The sequence below is a fragment of the Ovis canadensis genome, chromosome 5 (assembly GCF_042477335.2).
Source record: "Ovis canadensis isolate MfBH-ARS-UI-01 breed Bighorn chromosome 5, ARS-UI_OviCan_v2, whole genome shotgun sequence".
NCBI lineage: Eukaryota > Metazoa > Chordata > Mammalia > Artiodactyla > Bovidae > Ovis > Ovis canadensis.
Genome location: NC_091249.1, coordinates 51,534,698 through 51,541,393, shown reverse-complemented (window position 1 = coordinate 51,541,393; position 6,696 = coordinate 51,534,698).

Genomic DNA, 6,696 nt, shown 5'->3' with positions numbered 1-6,696 from the left:
TGTCAATCTTTCATATCATAATTTTGTCCAGAGCATCTGATTTAGAAAAAAGCTCCCTCAGAGATCACTATTTGAGTGGTAATTATTGCTGCTTAGTAACGTCAACTGGGTAATTGCTTCCTGAAAGGCAGACATCTCAACCTCCTCCTCTGTCAGCTGGTCTGAGGTCTGGGTTTCCTCAAACATCTTGGCTAAAGAACCACACGGGTTTTTTTTTTTAGCATCAACGCAGCACCAGGACACAGAAGCAGTAGAACCTCCATCTTAAAGCAGGTGCAAACCCTCGCTTCCAGTTGTGGGCAGGCTTTTTGTAATTGACATTATCTGACTTTGATTATAGAATAGGTAATGTAAAAGTAGATGAGGTGAAGAGTGAGAACTTATTTTCTCAGTCGTTCAGGCTCACTCCCAGAGCTCTTTGTTGGTCTACTCTTAACCATCTGTCCCTCTCGATGTTTCCTGCGTGTATGGCTTAGGTGTCGAGAGATTGTTCACACACTTGACTGTGAGAGGTCTGAGCTGTGTTTCCGTCATATGGGTTTGGGAGCTTGTTCATGAGAGTAAATATGCTCTTCCTCATTAAAACATTTTATTAAGCACTTACCTCAAAATGGTTTCTTTACTCGAAAAGTAGCTAACATGGAATGCGCACTGTGTGCCCAAGAGTTGGTTCTAAGCGGTTGACATGAGTTAACTCACTTTACTCCATGCCCTTGTGGATGCAGGAGATCTGTAGGGAGAGCTCGTTGAGGTTCCGCCTCATTGAGCACTTCCCTCTTGGAGAGGAGCTCCATGTCCACACTGACATGCACAGCCGAGGCCTGGAGTCGACCCCCCCGCCTCGCCATGACCGCAGCGGCCATGTCGTCTGCAGCCCACTCGCCATACTCGGTGTTCCCTGAGTTCCTGAAGTAGGCAAGTTGGCATCTGGTACTCTATAACTCTCACCCTTGACTGTATGTTAAAGTCACCTAGAAAAGGAAAGTGAGCCTGGCTTCTTCTCCAGCTCTGGTGTAAGAAGGTGGGGCCTGGGCAAGGGCAGGCTTTTTTGGTTTTGTTTTTTAAATATAAGTATTTATTTACTTTAATAATTTGATGTATTTGATTTTTGGTGGTGCTGGGTCTTCACTGCTGCAGGCTTTTCTCGAGTCACAGAGTGGGGGCTGCTCCCTAGTCGCAGTGCTCAGGCTTCTCACTGCGGTGGCTGCTCTGGTTGTGGAGCGCGGGCGTCAGCAGTTGCAGCTCCTGGCCTCCAGAGCACAGGTGAGTGGTTGTGGCACCTGGGCTCAGCCACTCTGGCATGTGGGATCCTCCTGGACCAGGGATTGAACCCGTGCCTCCTGCATTGGCAGGTGGATTCTTTGCCACCAAGCCAGCAGGGAAGCCCAAGGGCAGTTTTAAAAGCACTCCCTCCCCGGCCCGGGGGGTTCTGATGAGAATCCAGGCTTAAGAACCAGCAGGTGTCAGGTCACTGATTTGAAGGCAAAGCGTAAAGTGATGGTGTTGGTCTTTGCTTGACTGTCAGGGTCTTGTTTATATTCCTCTCAAAATTCACACCCAGGGGTGCTTCCTCAGAAAATTAGATGGTTAGATGTATGTTCTTAATTTGTCTTTTCATACCCATGGGATCATGATGCTGTAATCTACGTTTCTGCTAAGTGTATTTAAAAATTGAGTTATTTGATCATCTGAAAGTTGTAAATGCATATCCCTGGACCTGCTGTGCGGTGTGATAAAAAACATTTCAAAATGTTTACATACCTCTTCGCCCTCTGCCCTAAACCTGTGCCCTCCCCTCAGATGTGACCACTGCTGGTTCTGACTTTTTCTGTGTTTCTAAAAAAATTTTACCATGGAAGTGTGTGTGTCCCTCAGTACATAGTATTCTTTTGCATTTAAAAAATTATAAATGGTACACAGATGTATTCCTCAATGTCTATTTGTTTATTTTTGGCCTCACCACTTGGTTTGCAGGATCCTCATTCCCTGACCAGGGGTTGAACCCTGGCCTGTGGCAGTGAAAGCTTGGAGTCCTGACCCCCAGACCACCAGGGAATTCCCTTCCTCAGTGTTTAAAATTCACCGTTGTTTGTGAGCCTTTGGACTACATGTAGCTCAAGGTGTGGCCCGAGCAGACTCCAGTTCCGTTCTGCACTGCTGGACATTTAGGCGGTTTCCAGGTTTTGCCCTTAGAGCTCTGCTCTGCACAATTCGTGAGCAGTCTTCATGCACGAGTGTACAGGAGCTACTGCTGTAACCCACGGGAGTTTCAGTTCTATTACAGGTCAGGGTGCTCTCCAAAAGGGGTCACATCCATTCCACACCCCATCTTGGCTGCCAGCCCACTGCCGCTTCTCAGCACTTGATGTTGTTAAGAGTGCTCAATTTTTGGTAGTCTGATGAGTGTACAAAAGTCTTCATTTGTGTTTCTCTTCTCATCAGTGGAGGATCTTTGTATCCTCAAAGAGGCATTAAGAAATTGGGGTACCCTTTGGTTGGGGCCCAGACTTTGGAGACGGTGGGACCTGGCAGATACTTGGACTCCCAGCAGGGAGGGAGTGCAGTGTAACAGTTGCTTCTGCTGACGAATGGGGCAAGGTGTGTGCTACTGTGAGTACTGAATGGGCTGGAGCCTCTGGCTATCGCTGCTTCCCTTGGAAAAAGAAGAGCAGTCCCATCTGTCTGCTCTTCTAGTCTCCATCCAGGACTTCCCAAGAGCAGAACCCAGCAGGAGGCTGGCTGGCTAAGGAGCATGACAAGCATAGTTTATAGAGTTCCAGACACAGCACCACACAACAGTATAAAGATGTGGGCTTGTGGCTTAGAGATGATGACTAACCCGCAGACAGCAGGCTGCTGGGCACGCGGCTGCCTGGAGGGTGGCACACCAGGGTCCCTGGACCCGCCACTGCTGCAGAGGGCATTCACTAGGAGAGAAATCAAACTTGCATGCATGTGTAGTTTTCTTTTACTCATGGTTGAAGTTAATTCCAACTCACGCAAGGGTGATCAGAAGGAGAATCGAATATGTAGAAGGAGGAACAACGTTAAATGGCTAAGTTGGTAAATTTAGTGGGAACTTCACTTGTCATTGAGAATGTGGGAGGGAGTGGATCTCGTGGAGAGGGGATGTTAGGAGGGGAGTGGGCAAACCCTGCTCTGCCTTGCTTGAAGCCTTGTGGAGGAGACACGGATTCACAATAAACTGGGTGGCTTGAGGCAGACGCTCCCAGTCTCAGCTGATGCACTCAGACACAACTGCTTGGCTGAGCACTCCAGAAACCTCAGTGTCTGAACTGGAGTCCCCTCGGTATCCTGTGGTACTAATCTTAAGTAGTCAGCATTAAGCCACCCTCCTGAGGGAGGGGCAGAACAGGAAACCAACAGAAATTGTTTGGGATTTTGGTTATAAATGGCTATTCTTAAAATGTGCACTGACTTGCCTTCCTGGTCTCTTTGCTCTCCAATTCTTGTGTTCCAGGCCCTTTTGCATTTTGTGTTTTGTTTTGTGGAATATGCCTTTTAGATACTCTCTTAGAGACAGTTCAGGGGAAGTTATCATTCTGAATTCTTCTCTGAAAACAGGTTTATTTTGATCTTATACTTGTGTTTAGTGAGGTCAACTATAAGTCTGATGTCATCTTCTGATTCTTGCTCCTCTCTGATTCTTCTTTCCAGAAGTTTGTAGGAGTATTTTTGTTTGATGGTTTGAAACATGGCCAGGATGTGTCTAGGTCTGAATCTTTCTTTTTCTCGCTCCCTTGGCACTAGGCATCTCCTTTGTTTGACACTTGTGTCTTTATTTGGCTCTGGGAGGTTTTCTTCTGTTACTGTCTTACATCATCCTCTCTTCTGAGACCTGCTGTGCTCGTCTGACAGCACTGCCCAAAGTTCTCTCCTGTTTCTCCACTCAAGAGGTAGGCTCCATGCTCTGTCTGCCCCTCCTTACGTCTGGTGGGCTTCGGTTTGCCTCCGTTAGTGGAATGTGGCAGAGGTGAGGTGCTGTGACTTCTGAGGCCGGCCTTAAAGGCCAGGCAGCTTCACCCGCTTGCCTGGGACACTGGCCCCGGGAGCCCCGAGCCACCGTGGAAGCAGGCCTCCAGTCCCAGCTGGTCCCGTCCCTCAGCCTCCGGGTGCCGACATGTGAGGGAAAAAGCCATCCGGGCTCCTGCATCAGCTGTCCAGGTCCTTCAGCAGAAGCCCCAGATGTCATGGACTGGATGTGGAGCAATTCCTTTGCTCCTTCCGTATCCCTGAACCAGAGTCCTAAAGGGATTGCTGGGACTTAACTGGTTGTCCAGTGGTTAGAACTCTGTGCTTCTACTGCAGGGGGTGTGGGTTCAGTCCTTGCTGGGGGAATTAAGATCCTGTGCATGCCACATGGTACAGCCAAAAGGAAAAGAAACATTCTGATATTTCTTTAAATAGTCCATCAGTAAGTGAATGAATAAAGAAATGGTTAACATCAACAAAAAGAGATTGCTGTTTGACATCACCAAGTTTCAGCGTGGCTTTTTATGCAGCAGCGGATAATTGGACCATGCACACACCCCCACCACCGCTCCTCACCGTCGCCTGGTTCTCTCCTGAGCTCCAGTTGAGAGGAAGTGCCTTGGCCTTGATCACTCTGCTGTCCTGGGCCCTCGGTCATCCAGTTGTTGGAAGACAGTCATTTCCCCCAGCAGATGTGAGCCTCTTGCCAGTGCCTTATGTTGACTCTGCAGTCTAGATGGGCGATGTTTGGACTGACATGTGCCAACCCTTGGGGACATCACTCCCGGCCTCCTCCACTTCTGGCGGTGGGGAAGGGCAGTCCCTGCATATACAGGGCCACAGGTGACTGTCACGTTAAGTGGCTGCGGACCTCCTCCACCTGCTATAACATACCGTAGGCATGCTTGCAGCTAGTAAAGGAGAAGTTCATCAGAGCACTGGGTGCCAAAGCCCAGGCCTTTGAGGACCGTAAGTGTGTTCCCCTTTCCCGTCTTGGGAGGGCTGGGTGCAGACATCCAAGTATCAGCGTACAGTAGACCATAGCTCTCAGAGTGGGGTCCGGGGGGCACCAGGCCAACTGACCCAAACTGCTGGGGCAGAGCCTGACAATATGCATTTTTCAAAAAAGAGGAGGCCTGTGCACACCATAGATGCTGCCCATATTAGCATTCTCTGGTGGCTTCCAGAAACTCACTACAAAGCATTCTGAAAACCTATAACAGTAAAACAGTCCAGTAGAAATATTGCTTTATCTAGAATGAAACTAGGGAAATTTCAGTATTCATCATCTTGGACACAAAATCCATTTGGTAACAGTACTCCCTACTCTTCCCCCAGAAAGCAGACAAGTACAGCATTGTAACTCTAGAGCCCAAGCATCCATCTCCTTAATCAATCTCCATTTAAGGGTGAGTGCAAGGAACAGGGTCAGGACAAGCCCCAGAAAGCACCCCTTGGCAGCTCATTCCTGCTAACATTCCAGTCAAATATTACCTAGTAAGAAAATTCCCAAACTTAGGATGGAATCATTAGAATTTTACTCTCATATTCTCTCTCTTGGAGACCCAAGAGAAGGGTCAGAGTCAGAGTTCCCTCAGTTTCCAAGAGCATGGTCTCCCTTGAAGGGAACTTCATTTGAGGGAGAGCCTCCACTTTTTCCTGGGCTGGTGTTTGAAGTCCCAGATTTGTGGGCTGGAGCGATGTTTTGTGGCAGCTCTTCAGCCTTGAGCGTTCCAATTCAGAATTTTGATAATGAGACTCTCTAAAATCTACTTACAGAAATTTAAACCTGGAATGCAAAAATAAATGCTTTTAGGCTGTAGCCTAATTCTTAACATTGCTTGAATTGCTTATGTTTCTGTTCATCCATGCATATCATCTGAGAGCAAAGTTCATGTCACGCTGAGTGTGCACAGCAATACAATTTCCCGTAAATAGGCCAACTCACCATTTAAGAAAGTGTCATCTACCTGACAGACCCTAGAGAATCACACCCCAGAAACATTTGTGACTAAGAAAGTTGGAGACCCCCTCAAAGCAGAAACTGTATCAATCACATCAGGAACTGAAGTTTTTGCCAAGGAGAACTGCTAAAAACAGTTACATGGGTTCATTGAAATAACTTACAGGTAGTATCAGTTCTGTTGTGTGTTTATTTAAAAACATATCAAATAGGGACTTCCTTGGTGGTCCAGTGAAGATTTAGCCTTTCAGTGCGGGGATACAGGTTTGTTCCCTGGTTGTGGAGCGAAGATCCCACATGCCTCTCAGCCCCAAAACCAAAAACATAAAACAGAAGCAATTATTGTAACAAATTCAATAAAGACTAAAAATGGTCTCCATCAAAAAGAAAAAACCCACATCTAATAATACATGCAATGATTTAAAAATCAAATATATCAAAGGCCATAGCAGCAGCAACAAAAATGACCACTCTCCACGATCCCCAGTTCTGCTCTCCAGGGGCAGGGATTTTCAGCTCTTAGCTCTTTTTCCTGGCAGTTACTTTTGTGTTTCTAAATGATATGCCTGTTTTGTCTGAATATCTAAGTGTTCAGCATTATGTATTCACTTCCTTGTATGATACTTGAGGTTCAGCTCTTTCACGTCCGCCTTCTCCCCAACCTCCAAATGTGATTATGTCCCTATTTTTAGCTAAATAAGTGATCATTATCACGATGCAAATGTATTCTACTTTCAAGC